This window comes from Acanthopagrus latus, chromosome 9 (assembly GCF_904848185.1).
Source record: "Acanthopagrus latus isolate v.2019 chromosome 9, fAcaLat1.1, whole genome shotgun sequence".
Lineage (NCBI taxonomy): Eukaryota > Metazoa > Chordata > Actinopteri > Spariformes > Sparidae > Acanthopagrus > Acanthopagrus latus.
The window spans coordinates 7,674,303-7,690,341 of record NC_051047.1 but is presented as its reverse complement, the minus strand read 5'-3'; the positions used below and the strand labels follow the sequence as shown (position 1 = coordinate 7,690,341).

The following is a 16,039-nucleotide window of genomic DNA, read 5'->3' as shown; positions in this document are numbered from 1 at the left end:
AATGCGACATTCTGGTGTTTGAAAAGAGAGTCGATGCTCTCGTGACAAACCTCATCCTCCTCCTTCACAACCGATTGGTGAAGTAGAAGATTATTTTTATCGTGTTGAGTTCCAAGCCAGGGGAAGCCCACACATCCACGTGCTAATTTGGATAAAAAAAAAAATCACCTAAATTTGAAGACGACCCTGATAGTCACATCATGGAATTTATAGATATATATTAGTTACATACATTAGTTGTAAAGTGCCCGACCCTGACACAAATCCGAAACCCCACAAAATAGCATCAGAGGTTCAGGTACACAGCAGGAAACATTCAAGTCCTGTAAGAAGGGAAATGTAGCCTGCAGGTTCGGCTTTCTGAAACTACCGACGGATAAAACATTCATCACCAGGCCCCCCCATTATTGATTACCGCCAAAATATGATCAAGATGATGCAGACTTTGATGTGCAAATAGCCAAGCAGAAAAAGGGCCTTCACTAAAATGCAAAAATTGACTAAATGAACACTCCAACCAGTTAGAGATCTGCTCATGGATCCAGGCACTTCATTCAGCAGTTTGAAAGACTTGCCTTGCCAGTGCAACTTAACTTATGATGAATTCTTCGCCGTGCAGTGCCTGGCAAACAACCATGTTTGCTCCACGCCTCCTGCTTATCCGTTCACACTGGGACGGCTCACCAATAATGCGGCCCTGATACTACCTCCAGAGGCGGATCAGCGCCAGAGCGAAATCCCCCCCCCCACTGAAACTTGAACACAGAGGAGGGTGCAGAGAATTGGTGCAGGATCCCCGCATGCAAACGGCAGTGTGAATGGGGCTAGTTGTGTCGCTGAGTGAAACGGAAGTTTCTGCATGTATCTTTGGCTATTACCTCTTCTCATGACAGGGTGTGCAGTCTTACCAGGTCAATCCTCAAACGCCTCCTAAATTTTTGTCTAAAGATGGTCTAGGTTAGGAACCGAACAAGAGAATGACCAACATGCATTTTTCGGTTTCTAAACAAAGTATTAAATGCACACTTGCCCAGCACTATTCAAACATCATTTCACCTAGCTGGCATACGTGGAGAGAGACACGGAACACGCGGAGAAAGAAAGAAACGTGCAGTTGTCACGTGTCACCGCATATTAGGCTAACGTTACGTTGAAGGCCAGAGTAGGATTTTCCTAAAAAAAACAATGTGTAGACTAAAAAAAATCCCTCTCAATTATCACTTATATACTTTTTTGTTGGTGTAATTTTAATTATCATCTGCAGCCTCTCTGTGCTGCTCTGTGTCTTGTAATAGTATTCTACTGAATTTTTCAGCAGGATGTACTCTGCATTTATTATGTATTGCAAATGCCAAAATATGCATTCTCAAATGACACTATGCAAGGGTAAACTTTGTTAAATGCCTGGCTAAAGACTATTAACCGCACGCTACACAGTAATAAATGGTCTGAAGCAAGAGGAATTGTTAACCTACCTTGTGCACTGGCTGCGAACTGTTAGTGAGACAGTACTGACCACCATCATTTCAAAATAAACCATAAAGTACTTAGTACTGTGCGATATGGACAAAATTTTATATCTTGATATAGCTAATTTTATATCCCGATATCAATATATATCTTTTGGGGTTCTGCATCTGTATCCCCGTCAAGTGTAACGTTACTAGTAACATTATTTTTGTCTTCCATTGCGCTCTCCGTCTCCGCCATGCTGCTTTGCCTCCGTTTACTCCCAAGTGACCAGTGCTGTAAACGAGTCCTTGCAGGTGACATAGAAACGCTACCATAAAGCAGTAGTGTTGCTGCAATTATATTCACCTTCATAAAATGAACTTGTTTTTAACGTTTTAAAATTTGGATATCCAACGGTCATTCCGACGTTGAGGTGTGCTTCATACGGCAGCTTCTTCATCCTTAATTTCTCTGCTCCTGATCTCTGCTGTCTTTTCGGGGCCATTTCCCAAAAAGTTGACAGCCTGCTTTCAGACTTAATCAGGCACAATCCAACAGACCACTGAGATTAGGGAGGGCACCCACAGGGCGCTCTTGGGAGGATAAGTGTGTGTTGGGGGGGGGCAACATCCTTACTTTTTTATGACTATGATGATTTTTCATTAGGCTATTTTGGTGCCCCCTCAGCACTTGGTGCCCCACGCGTAGCGCGTGATGCACGTTGAGGGAGCGGTGGCGTTGTATGACTTTATCATGTTTTCTTCATGTTTACTTTGGACCATAAACGCTGACTATGCATGGGCTACGAACTCCGTAGCGGCATCGTTACCTCCTATGCCATTAAGAAAAGTCATCAACATAATCATAAAGTCACATGCTACTTGTCCAGTTTTCTTGTAGACCTATAGCCCATTGGTTGACAGTAGATCAAACCACTAGTGAGTGAAATCGAGAAGGGTCTAACTGTAGAACCGGAGAGCCCTGAAGGCCACAGCCCCTCAGTTCTAGATGCAGCCGTTTCAGACGTACGCATGCATGGGAACGCGCACAACACTTAACCGCCAACTATAGGACATATTGCTGAACTCCATCGAGGCTGCCAACGTTATTAAGATAATAGTTCACTTTTCTAGCCTTTCATTCAATAAAATGTGTGTATGTTGTGTTCAATTAAGGATTTTTTTTTTTTTTTATCAATATAAACGTATTAATATAAGACAGCTGAATACCTACACACAAGGGTCAGTGACAAATAAGAGTTTGCATAATGAGCAATTCAAAAATGTTTTAATAAATAGTTTTAAAAGCTTGCATCAGGTTTGCAAAAATGTTTATTTTCTATTTCTGTTAGTTTCATGTAATTTTAAATAGCTTTTGAACCTTTTTTTTTTTTTTACAAAAGATGGATCCCTCCTAAAAATGTCAAGTGGTGTAACCATATGTTTTTCAAGCTAGAGTGTATGCAAGTGTAATTATAAAAACAAATTATGCATAAACTGTTAAAAAAAATATGGTAGTACATTGCAATTGAGGATTACATCTTATTCCCCATTAATTTTCCTGTAAATTATGATATTTTTATGAAAAATACTGCTTACACCAATTCACACAAACCAGTTACACCACCTGACCATGTTGCTTTAACAGAAGAAACTGGCACTACAAATCAAGCATGACAACAAGGTCAGTTAAACTTGAAGAAAAAATGAAGAAAAAACATCAACAACAAGAACTGGGTGTTTTCTATTGTTAATTAATTTAAGAATCAGTTTAGGGAACAAACATGGCAACAAAAATCATGTGAACTTATGTTCTTTTATGAAATCAGTTAAAAAACAAACTTCCAAAAATCATGTGAACTCGTCCCGCGAGTGAGGGATTCAGACAGAACAGCACGGAGCACCTTGAAAGTCATTATCATGACTTGTACCGTCACGCCTCTTTAGGTGCCGCAGTGCTGGCTTTCTGTGTGAATTCACGGCGGTTTGTCTTTAAGGCAGAGATGCTTTGCTCTGTGTGAATCACCATCGGCAGAGAATTGGCGAACCGCGGCTGCAGCTTTTATGCGTCTTCTGAATGGGGCTCATGTTTCTTGGTGATCTAACAAAAGCCATAAACCAATAAAACATGTAAGGGCACCTTATTATTATACTTAATTGTATGTTCTGTATGAGTTTTTTCAGTGACACCCACTGCACACACACACATAGATGACACATTTTAAAAAGAAACTGACATAGGTAGGTAGCTGGGTAGATAGTTATAGTTCACTATACCTGACAACAGACATCTGATTTATGTGAAAACTTGTGATGCAATGTTAGCACTGATTATTGTCAGTGCTCCTTTGCATAGCTGTGTTTGCCCTGCTATAACGCATCTATTAAAACTGGCTGAATTTGATAGAGTAGTCAAGAGGTGTGCTATTTATCTTCAAGCAGTGGTTTTCAAACTCTGGGTTGTGACACACCAGATACAGATTAACAATACAGAGTTATCCTTATACGTGAAGCACTGCTTCAGCAAAATGAATCTAGATCAGTTTGTTCATCCAGACGTAACAGTGAGAACCATCATCATCATCATCAACAGTTCTTGGTTGAGGTAGTTTGTACCACGACACTTGTACTGGGGTTTCCACAATGTTTGACATTTATTACTAACATAAACATTAACTTACTTAACATGCCCGGTTGTACGGCTACTATTTTATCATACATGAACAAAAATATGAAAATAGGCATCCGTCAGTTCAGATTTGGTTCTCTTTGAAGGCGGAAAAATGCCTTCAGGGCACTACTATCACATGCTCCTTCTACCATGACTTTTTCACTACATAACAAGTGCACGTTATACGCTGCACCAGTGGAGTGAGACTTTGTAAGTATCTTTCGAGTTTTCCACACTGTGGTTATCAACCGCAGTGGTTACCATGGTAATTAAAGCGTAAACGGTAACCTTCGCCATTGGGTATTTTATCGTGGTTTACCATGACACCGGTAACCGTTACATCCTTACCCCTGGCTGTTATAAACGCTGAATATTCAGATAGAGACATGACACCAAATCCGGTTCCGGTTTAAGGATCAGATCAAGTGTTTTCATGGCATATGGTGCCTTCCGGGTCTTTAAAGACGTACGGCAAAATCTGGAATGAAAAATGGCTCTGTTATTTCATTCCCTGTTCCCATTCATGAAGACAATATATAATATCGGTTAACAAGTCATTTCCCATTTTTCGGGTTCCAATTTTAAAAGGAATAACAGGAAATGAGTCATTCTATGTTTTTCATTCTCTTATTTTGAAGCGAAAAACGGGAAACAACGACTTGTTGTCCGTTTTCCGATTTTGAAAGTCAAATGAAAGTCAAAATCAGAAAATGAAAAGCAGGAAGCTACTCGTTAACTGATATGAGATACTGTGGTCATGAATGGGAACTGGGTATGAAGATAACAGTGACATTTTTATTCCATATTTTGCTGTAGGTCGTTTTAATGAACTGGAAGGCACCGTATGCCGCCAAAACACTTCTGATCTGATCCTTAGACCATTGTAGTTTGTGAGATGATTTCAGTATTCTGAAGTCGTCAAGTCTTTATCTGAATATTCAGAATTTTTTACAACTAGGGGGTCAAGTGGGACATCCTGCGGTGATATAGCTGCGGCACTGACTGACCATTTTGGCCTCCCGCGCGTCTTTTCAGAGAGGAATGTGCAGCCGCGGTGCTCTGAGCAGGGACTGGTCGTGAAGGCTTTCTGCCCTGACGGGCGACTGGAAGGCGAAGTTACAAAAGCAACTGAGGAGGTAGGCAAATCATTGTCACAGAAAGATTGTGCGGTCATGAAATAAAGGATGATAAATTCTTCACAGTGTCTTCTTTATTTACTTTGGAACATAAACACTGACTGCATGGGCTACAAACTCCGTAGTGGCATCAGCGGGACCTTGAACTTCCAGCTGTTGGACTCAGTCTTCTTTCAGTAGTACTCTGCCTTCAGAGAATTGTTAAGAATATAGTCCGCTGGGACACCAAGGACTTCGACAGTGCAGTTCATCTGGAAATTAAACACGGCATAGCATCAAAATATGCAAGAAGAAACAAAGTATTTTTCGCAGGAGGGCAAAGTAATGACCCGCCCATATCTGAATGGCCAGTTTTTGTTTTATTTTGGTTGGCTTGGTTTAGGCAAGAGGAGTGCGATGGGTTGGGTAAAAATATCAGGGTAAGCCAATCAGAGGCAGAGTAGGGGAGGTCATCCTGGAAGTGTCTGTTCTGTTTTTAACAATGTACTAATGGTAACAACTCCCATTGAATTGAGGTACAATGTTCTTTGAATCACTAAACATCAAATGACTTCATTCTGCCATACTCAAAGTAAATTTTGAGTATTTTCATCTGTTTGAGAAAAAAAAGCCCAAGACTGTTTTCCATTCCCTGTTCTCTGTAGACTTAGTTTTGACTCCCAGTTTAGATTTCTCATCATACATGTGGAATGTAAATTGGAGCACTAATTTAATAAAAACGACAAGTGAAGAAATGCAAGTAACTGACAGATTGTCTGACTGTAGTGGATGACTTACTATTTCATAGAGACAGTTTCCTTCGAGCAGTGCATTGCTGTAGACCATCACAAACATCACACAGCCCATGGCCCACATGTCAATGGCCTCAGAAAATGGAAGCTCCAGTACAACTTCTGGAGACCTGAAGGTGGAAGAGAAACATTACACAGGATGTTTACACTGTCATATTTTGGAAAGGGAACACGTGGAATGAACATTTTACAGGGAGGAAGCAGGCAGCTGCTTCTTCATGATAAAACTGGTCAACTCCTGACTTATACCAGTGTAATAATAATAATACTACAGATAATCCATCTTACACAATATGGAGTGGTTGCAGAAGCATGTCTCGCGTGGCTTCTGATCAGAAAAAGGCCCCACTGAAGAGGATTCATTGAACAGGATTCATCCGATGACATTTTTCTCTCAGAATACAGATAGAAAGGGTAAAAACAAGAAAAGGGAAAAGTTACTTTCTGCCCCTTTGAAGGAACATAACAATTGCTACCATCCACTGGTTCCTAGCAATATTTAATTGCTCTCAATAAAAAGAATTGCCTTTTTGCACTTGGCACTTACTGCACCTTTGACTATACAAGATCTTTTACAACGGTGAACACCAAAATCACAAAAGTATCGCACCTCCTTGACAGCTTCTTTGCAGATGGATTTAGCAAACTTTATTGCCACAATCTGTCCGGTGACCGTCCTCTGACATTTCAACATTACTCCCAAGTTACCCTCTCCCAGAACTTCCAGGAACTCAATTTTGCTGGGGACGTGGACCTCCAATGTCGAATAGGATGAACAGGATTCATCAGATGACATTTTTCTTTCAGAATATAGAGACAAAATGGGTAAAAACAAGAAAAAGGAAAAGTTACTTTCTGCCCCTTTGAAGGAACATAACAATTGCTACCATCCACTGGTTCCTAGCAATATTTAATTGCTCTCAATAAAAAGAATTGCCTTTTTGCACTTGGCACTTACTGCACCTTTGACTATACAAGATCTTTTACAACGGTGAACACCAAAATCACAAAAGTATCGCACCTCCTTGACAGCTTCTTTGCAGATGGATTTAGCAAACTTTGTTGCCACAATCTGTCCGGTGACCCTCCTCTGACATTTCAACATTACTCCCAAGTTACCCTCTCCCAGAACTTCCAGGAACTCACTTTTGCTGGGGACGTGGACCTCCAATGTCGAATAGGATGAACAGGATTCATCAGATGACATTTTTCTCTCAGAATATAGAGACAAAATGGGTAAAAACAAGAAAAAAGGAAAAGTTACTTTCTGCCCTTTGAAGGAACATAACAATTGCTACCATCCACTGTTTTCTGTCAACAGTTAGATTACACTAGACATGTTGAACAACTGCTTTAGGTCTTTACATAGACAATCATGTACTGTTATATACTAGTGGTCAACTGATTGTCTGAGGTCTTATTAAAATTACGCGCATTTCCACTCAGTTAATGTTCAAAGTTGCTAAATTCATAGCTGTACTTTGGTTCACAGTAACTGAACATACAGATTCCCAAGTAGAAAAGTGTGAGGGTGACTTGCCTGACTCACTGTGGTTGAATACATCTCTCCTCTTCGAATCACCTAAAAGATGTGTCTGTAGACCTGAGTTAGTTGGTTAAATAATGTTGAGCACCCAAATATCTAGAACATCATGATCAGTTCCAGAGTGGCCTTGGATCAAAGAAACAGTCTCCTAGCAACCAGTTTGAATGTAAACACATTCTGTAAACATAATTTCTAGTTCCTGCACAAGTTGATTCAAATAATGGATTACTACATCTTTATTAGTGTGAATCTGGAATGTATTAATATATAAATATTAAGGTGAAATATTAAATATGTTTTCAAATTTCGTTCCGCTACTACTTCAGCATACATTTAGCTAGAGAAACCTTTCGTAATCTACAGATTGTCTGACTGTAGTGGATGACTTACTATTTCATAGAGACAGTTTCCTTCGAGCAGTGCATTGTTGTAGACCATCACAAACATCACACAGCCCAGGGCCCACATGTCAATGGCCTCAGAAAATGGAAGCTCCAGTACAACTTCTGGAGACCTGAAGGTGGAAGAGAAACATTACACAGGATGTTTACACTGTCATATTTTGGAAAGGGAACACGTGGAATGAACATTTTACAGGGAGGAAGCAGGCAGCTGCTTCTTCATGATAGAACTGGTCAACTCCTGACTTATACCAGTGTAATAATAATAATACTACAGATAATCCATCTTACACAATATGGAGTGGTTGCAGAAGCATGTCTCGCGTGGCTTCTGATCAGAAAAAGGCCCCACTGAAGAGGATTCATTGAACAGGATTCATCCGATGACATTTTTCTCTCAGAATACAGATAGAAAGGGTAAAAACAAGAAAAGGGAAAAGTTACTTTCTGCCCCTTTGAAGGAACATAACAATTGCTACCATCCACTGGTTCCTAGCAATATTTAATTGCTCTCAATAAAAAGAATTGCCTTTTTGCACTTGGCACTTACTGCACCTTTGACTATACAAGATCTTTTACAACGGTGAACACCAAAATCACAAAAGTATCGCACCTCCTTGACAGCTTCTTTGCAGATGGATTTAACAAACTTTGTTGCCACAATCTGTCCGGTGACCGTCCTCTGACATTTCAACATTACTCCCAAGTTACCCTCTCCCAGAACTTCCAGGAACTCAATTTTGCTGGGGACGTGGACCTCCAATGTCGAATAGGATGAACAGGATTCATCAGATGACATTTTTCTCTCAGAATATAGAGACAAAATGGGTAAAAACAAGAAAAAGGAAAAGTTACTTTCTGCCCTTTGAAGGAACATAACAATTGCTACCATCCACTGTTTTCTGTCAACAGTTAGATTACACTAAACATGCTGAACAACTGCGTTAGGTCTTTACATAGACAATCATGTACTGTTATATACTAGTGGTCAACTGACTGTCTGCGGCCTTATTAAAATTACGCGCATTTCCACTCAGTTAATGTTCAAAGTTGCTAAAATCATAGCTGTACTTTGGTTCACAGTAACTGAACATACAGATTCCCAAGTAGAAAAGTGTTAGGGTGACTTGCCTGACTCACTGTGGTTGAATACATCTCTCCTCTTCGAATCACCTAAAAGATGTGTCTGTAGACCTGAGTTAGTTGGTTAAATAATGTTGAGCACCCAAATATTTAGAACATCATGATCAGTTCCAGAGTGGCCTTGGATCAAAGAAACAGTCTCCTAGCAACCAGTTTGAATGTAAACACATTCTGTAAACATAATCTCTAGTTCCTGCACAAGTTGATTCAAATAATGGATTACTACATCTTTATTAGTGTGAATCTGGAATGTATTAATATATAAATATTAAGGTGAAATATTAAATATGTTTTCAAATTTCGTTCCGCTACTACTTCAGCATACATTTAGCTAGAGAAACCTTTCGTAATCTACAGATTGTCTGACTGTAGTGGATGACTTACTATTTCATAGAGACAGTTTCCTTCGAGCAGTGCATTGTTGTAGACCATCACAAACATCACACAGCCCAGGGCCCACATATCAATGGCCTCAGAAAATGGAAGCTCCAGTACAACTTCTGGAGACCTGAAGGTGGAAGAGAAACATTACACAGGATGTTTATACTGTCATATTTTGGAAAGGGAACACGTGGAATGAACATTTTACAGGGAGGAAGCAGGCAGCTGCTTCTTCATGATAAAACTGGTCAACTCCTGACTTATACCAGTGTAATAATAATAATACTACAGATAATCCATCTTACACAATATGGAGTGGTTGCAGAAGCATGTCTCGCGTGGCTTCTGATCAGAGAAAGGCCTCACTGAAGTCTATCAGCTTGAATATGAAGGGTCGTATTTGGTGATTCACCATCATTATGTTCTGGAGGTGGAGATCATCGTGGATCTCCACACTTCACTTCAGCGTGTCTAGTATTGTGGCCATCTGACAGTACAATGGTCAGTAAGAATATACCAAAGCCCGAAACTGACAGAGCGTGCAGTGTTTTGCTTTACATCTGACGGTGCTGTGTTCATACCTGTTTGATGATGGTTCTGATGTCAGCCAGAGGAATGCATTTATCTATACTGGCAAGGTAATCATGTAGGCTTGTATCCAACAGCTCTAAAGTGCAGTTCTAAATTTAGTTGGGAATGAAGCAATAAGCTCAACAATGTAGTTGAGATTATCGATTTTGCTCTTGATGCTGCTCAGCACTGAAACCTAGAGAAACACGACCAGTTTGACGTGATTAGTTTTGTATGGTTAGTTAATGTGTTAACATGTGTGAAGTCAGAGGAAACTGCTGAAGTTGGACATTTTGGAGAGTGCTGAAAAGCAGAGCTTCATGTCATGGTGCTTAAAACTGGTCATAATGTGTTACAACAGTGTACACACAAATCTGTATATATTTATATAGTAACCTTTGTTCCTAGCAATATTTAATTGCTCTCGATAAAAAGAATTGCCTTTCTGCACTTGGCACTTACTGCACCTTTGACTATACAACATCTTTTACAACTGTGAACACGAAAATTCGTTCTGGTACTACTTCAGCATACATTTAGCTGGAGAAACCATTCGTCTATGAAAATGTTCAGCTTTTCAAGCTCTTTTGGCCTTGTACTTTTCAGCTTTCTTTTCTTTTCTTCTGCTTCTTCAAATATTCAGCTTATTTAAAACATAAATTTACAGTGTAAGTGAATGGGAAAATCTTCAAATCCTCTTCAAACCCACCAGACTTTCAACCTCTTCTCCTTCATAGTTTGCCCTCTAGACACCATTACAACTTAGAAGAAGTAACAAGACTTTGAAATATTCAGCATGTATTCAGCTTTTTAAAATCTTTTACGGTTTTGAAATCATCACAGTTTTAGTTTAAAGGTTTTTTAGCTCATCTTCAGATTTTATAATGTGTGAGGTAGAGTGGGTCACGCGACTCCTATAGTGGAAAGCAGCTGGAAAAACTTGAGAAAAAATGATCTTCAGCTTGATTTAGATCCCCCATCTTTAACTTCACATAGACAATATATACAGACCTCTGGGGTCGACTGACGCGCCAGCACGTCCAAAATCATTCGACCAATTTAAGATGATATAGCAGTGAGCCGGAGCCTCTGTGAGTCTCGTTTCTGACTTCATTTGTTCCAGCAACCTTCAAACTATATACCAGTTTTTAAATCGTGTTGATAGGCCAAGTAAAACCGGATTTACAATATATTATGTATGGCAACTGACTGTCAACTGATTGTCGGTTATTTTAAAAATAATGAGCAAGATGATGAGATTTATAGATTACAACCTCAAGGCATCCTTAAACAAAGAACTGCAATGCTCATGCCATCTTTACTCCAAACGAAATTGCTATTTGACATTGTCAACACCTCACCTGAATCTAGCTTCATGCTGCTGTTTTTCCTGTGTGCAGTGATTCATAGTTACTAGCCAGGTACTCACTAATTGTAATTGCAAACAATGGTTGAAAGACTAGAGGGGACACAGTTAGCTTTAGTGCTACCCTCGAAACTTACACTTAAAACCAGTTTTGTTTTACACAGTAGAAGACTGGTGATATTATGCTAGGCTAGCATGGTTGCATTTGTGTGGGACCGCATCCACTTGTCTTCAAATCGACCGGCAAACACTAACCTAACAGAACCTGCAGTCATTTAACACCTTAATAAGTAGTAACCCCATAGTAGAATGAGTGTTAATGTTATGCTAGGAGGCAGTGTGTGGGTAGTTAGCTAACTAACAACAGCCTAGCAGCTAGGTTACTGCTTACTCTCTGGGTGGTGAAATAGCTTTGGACGTCTCTTTTCTTTTTCGGTGGCATTATCTATCTTCAGAGCAGAAACACGGGCAAAAATGTTGAGACCAAACAAAATACTAATGTGTGGATTTTCTTTCATGATTTCCTGGTGTATTTACGTCAGCACAGTGTGCGACAAGCAGACTGATATCTCGCTGTCAGACCAGCTATCTTACAGCAGCTCTCCCACACAGTGCGTCTTCTTCTCGAGAGGCGCATTGATACCTTCACTTGCTGAGAATGTGATAACCCTTCAGCCAATCAAATGACAGCATATCTAAACGTGTTGCCTTGCAGGTTACAGTGAGTCGCCGAAACATGAACTAGACACATGAAAACTTTTCTTTGAACTGTGGGATAAGTATGAGAGACAGTCTTTCTATTGATCTTAAATTGTGGGGATATAATCTACAGACGTGCTGCTGATTCCATCCTCGAGTTTATCACTCTGACGCTCACCACTGTACTCTGAATAACAAAAAAGTAAACAAAAGAAATGTCCATGCATAAATCCTTATTGTACATTCACAGCCCTATATAACATATGTGCTGGACTTGACCCAAGTACCCTTTTAACTTACTCTACTAATTGTCTTATACATCAAGTCCTGCAGTTATATTTTGAACTTGGAAAATCAGCCCTCTGTCTATTGAGCACAAAGAACTATCTCCAAAACATTTTCAGGGTGGACACTTTCACTACCCCTGGACAATTCAAGACGATGATCTCATACACTTCACCTCAGTGTGGAACTGTTTTCAATAAGGTATTGTTCTTTAGAAGTATATTAAAGGCATAATATGAAGGAATATGCCACCAATTATATTTACACTCAAAACAAATAGGGGGAAGCTCATAACTAGAGAAACTACAAACTGTTGGCGACTGTAGTTTTTAGCTTAGTTAGCCTTGCAGCTAGCTGTTTGGACTGGGTGCTCAGGAGCAGTGTGGGGTTTACACTGCCAGCACAAGTACCAGGACCCAGTGGTTAGCTGGCCAAAAACAATACACAAACACCATGATGTCAAAACTCACATAATTCACATTCTGGTTTTGATGAAATGAATGAATTTTTAAAAATGTTTTCAACTAAAAATTGTACATAATGCCTCTTTATAAAGCTGCATATTTTTGTGTATCTCAGGATCATTTTAAATGACGGGAACTTTGATGTTCAAGCTTTTTGTTTCATAGTGTGACGAGCCAAGTCCCTGCTGTGAATAGGGTCTATGAAAGCCCTTTTCACTGTAACCACCAGAGGGAAGCACAAGACCATTTGAATGCACAGTAGCTCAGATTTTACACTGGAATACACACCTTACCTGAGTTACATACAAATGCACCTGACCTACAGCACCTACAGGAAAAAGAAGAAAAAGAACTACTGTCAGTGACTTGCAAATGATCACTTCCAGCATGGAACTCAAGCCAGTTTTATACTAATCATGAGTTGGAATTCTGATTCTGCACACCAACATTACTCAGGATGAGATATTTAATTTAATCTTCACACTTGGCCTCCAAGATTATCCACCAAACCCCCCAGAATCTTGAAAAATACACGTTATACTAGGGACAGCTTTCCATGTCTTTAAAAGTATTTGTAGAAGTGTACTCAAATAGTTCATTTCCTGTCAGGTTACATACAACACCTTAATTCAGATGTGACAAATTACTGTGATGTAGAAAAGCTTAAAGCTTTAGAACAACAAAAACACAAAAAGGTCACAAGTTTCCGATTGAATTGAAGTACATTTTTTTGTTGTCTGTCTTTTCCTCTTGTCATTTTCTTTCATGGAACCAGACCTCGACAGAAAAGCAGCCTGTGTTTTATTTTATTTTTTAAACCCCCCCCCCAGATGGAGGCGCTGTAGAGCTGTGTAAACTCTCCGACCATGTGCTCCTCGGTCTCTGCCTCCCCTCCTCCTCCCCAGCGACAGAGACAAGAGAGCTGCTGGTGTGTCATCACGCAGATATGTGGAGTTTATCAAGGCAATTCCTTTTATAATACTCCTGATGCTCGTTGCCAGTGTTTTATCTGTTTAATAGCATTTTACTGCTACACGCCATAAAAAACACCCTTTTTATTGTGACACCAAACACATTGTTTGGGGAATTGACCCTGCCTGGGTAATGAACAGCAGTGAATTTGCAGCCAGTTTAAAAATCAGAAAAAAAAAAGAAAAAAAAAACAGGAGGAGAGGAGGGTGGATGGGTTCACCCCATGTCCCATTAGAGATTTCAACACAGCTGGTTTTTAGTTGTTTTCTGGCTTTGCAGAACAATTGTCCACTAGTCACCATTCATCTATATGAGGAGGGATACAATTGCATCTTACATGTCAATGTTTGAGCACCACTTCCTAATTTAGGAACCTTTTTTTTTCTAATAATGAATTGAAATTGAAAGACTACTGCAGCAGTATAAAGCTGGAGAAACATTCATACACAAATACACAAACAGGTAAAAATAGAAAATCAAAGGAAGAATTTATGAGAAAACCCTTTTGAATCTAGAGGCTTCCATAAAGGTCAGACAATGATGAAAGACCATCTGAATCATGGTCTTCACCAACTAACAACAGAACACCAAATAAGGCAATATCTGCTGGAAGGTGTTCATCCCCCCAGCAGAGTTCAGAGAATTAAAGAATCTATGACAAGGAGCACTGAAGCTGCTCTGGACAATAGTAAGTGTAAGACCTTAACACAGAGTAATGTGAAGCCATCATCACAGTTTCCATGTTTGTTGCTACTGTTCTCTGGATGAGTTTGCTGTATGAGGTGATACAAAAGGAAGTACATATATTTCTCTGCCTCACTGCTATTACACATTACAGATATATCATATTGACAGTGCAGTCCCTAATTATTTCTATGGCTACTGTTGTCCAGATTAAAATCTGCCAACCTAATATTCCATGACATGTTCATGATTGACATTTTTCATAAGCAGTACCTCTGTGTTTTGGTTTGGTGTTTTCTGCAGACATAACCTGAGTGTTGATGACACCTTCGTAAGAAACCATGAAAAGTTACCCTCGGTTCAGCAGCTATGAACATTTTAATCGTTGAACATCATAATAGATGTTTGTAGCAAAAAAATACAGAAATCATGAAAAAATGTATTTCTAGAGCTCAACAAATGCAAATGACTTATTAAAATTGTTAAGTGGTTAATTTTTGGCCAAAAGAGAAGTGTAGGGGAATATTTTAAAATGGGAGAAGGAACTGCACACACACACACACACATGCACACATACACACACACACACACACACACACACACGCATGCGTGCACACACACACACACACACACACACACACACACACACACACACACACACACACACACACACAGACATAGACAGACACAGAAAGAGAAAGAATCAATAGAGGCATTTGGTCTATTATCATAAACACACGCAGTGTGTGTGTGTGTGTGTGTGTGTGTGTGTGTGTGTGTGTGGGAAGAATGGCGTTTTTATCTCCAGATGGTTGACTGAGACTTGGCGGGTTTGTACAGAGAGTCAGAGAGAGAAAAGCAGGCAGAAGGCGTCTTTTCTACTTGAGCTCAACTAAATGTGTGTGTGTGTGTGTGTGTGTGTGTGTGTGTGTGTGCACCGCGTCTGCCAACCTGCCTGTGTGTGTGTTCATGTATGTGTGTGTTTGTGTGGGTGACTGACCTTGAGAAAGGAGGCTCAGTTGGAGAGAGGGAAGAGCAAACCCCCCTCCCCGGGTAAAGAACGACTGGCTTCTCCTCTCCTCTCCTCTGCTTTTATCAGCTCTGCCCTCTCCCCTTTCATTTCCCCCCTTGTTTCCTCTCCTCATCAATACCTCCTTTCCAATGGTCTCCTCATCTCTCTCCCTCCATCTCCTTGTTTGCTCTTCCCTCACTGCCTCTTCCTCTCTGCTCCACTCTTCATTTCTCTCCTCCTTTCTACTCTGTCCTTTCCACTTATCCCCTTGTCTCCTCTTCTTTCTTCTTCCCTTTTAACTCCTTTCCCTTTTTCCTTTTCCTCTCCTTCTGTATCTCTTCTCCCGTCCCACTCCCGTCTTCCACCCGTCTCCTCACTTCCTTCCTTGGCTACTTTTGGATGTCTTGTGTCCTTTTCCCCTTTATCTCCTCTCCTCTCCTCTCCTCTCCTCTCCTCTCCCCATTGAA

At 40.1% G+C, this 16,039-nt stretch overlaps 1 long non-coding RNA gene across 14 annotated transcripts; it reads right to left on the bottom strand.

The window, feature by feature from the left end:
- Positions 1–3,248: 3,248 nt before the first annotated feature.
- Positions 3,249–12,078, bottom strand: LOC119026310. Of its 14 annotated transcripts, none has more exons than XR_005077099.1 (11): positions 11,848–12,078; positions 9,826–10,286; positions 9,524–9,647; positions 8,288–9,332; positions 7,986–8,109; positions 7,196–7,652; positions 6,338–6,440; positions 6,036–6,159; positions 5,341–5,509; positions 5,130–5,250; positions 3,249–3,552 (listed from the first exon to the last, which is right to left on the bottom strand). It is a non-coding gene; the product is annotated as an uncharacterized LOC119026310 (long non-coding RNA). The 14 variants fall into 14 exon arrangements; XR_005077102.1 differs by lacking the exon at positions 11,848–12,078 and adding an exon at positions 4,471–4,600 and having other exon boundaries at positions 9,826–9,994; XR_005077104.1 differs by lacking the exon at positions 11,848–12,078 and adding an exon at positions 4,471–4,600 and having other exon boundaries at positions 5,130–5,225; positions 9,826–9,993.
- Between the last annotated feature and the right edge of the window lie 3,961 nt (positions 12,079–16,039).